Raw genomic sequence first — 444 nt, 5'->3', positions numbered from 1 at the left:
TCTTCTTTAGTCATGCTTTCCTCTGGAATAACAAGAAAAGAAAATTCAACAAGTAAACAGATATATTTAGTAATCTTATCATATAATTTGTAACAAGTTGAACTAATGTAAACATGCATATTAACTGGCCTGTCCTGTCTAGAGAAAATCAAATATCACAATATATTTGACTAAATACCTCGATATCAATACCACAACGATATTGTAGTGTTGACTACTGGTGCTTTCACAAAAATATTTACACAGTAAGATGTTTGATAAATAATCAGCAGTAATGTGGATATAATTACTAAGAAGGTAAATAATAGAACAGTTATGACAGTCTGGTAAGTTCATGACAACTTTACTGTAACGCAACCTTTAAAAGCAGGGTAAAACAACACTTATGCCAAATTACGATATTACGATGTTACGATATCTAAAATCTAAGACAATATCTAGTCT

At 30.0% G+C, this 444-nt stretch overlaps 1 protein-coding gene across 1 annotated transcript in view; it reads right to left on the bottom strand.

Moving 5' to 3' along the window:
- LOC116706702 (cholesterol 24-hydroxylase) overlaps nucleotides 1-444 on the bottom strand; it is a 136259-nt gene that overhangs the window by 3644 nt on the left and 132171 nt on the right. The window lies entirely within an intron of this gene.

This window comes from Etheostoma spectabile, chromosome 18, assembly GCF_008692095.1.
Source record: "Etheostoma spectabile isolate EspeVRDwgs_2016 chromosome 18, UIUC_Espe_1.0, whole genome shotgun sequence".
NCBI classification, from domain to species: domain Eukaryota; kingdom Metazoa; phylum Chordata; class Actinopteri; order Perciformes; family Percidae; genus Etheostoma; species Etheostoma spectabile.
This window is presented reverse-complemented; position numbering and strand designations above follow the sequence as displayed.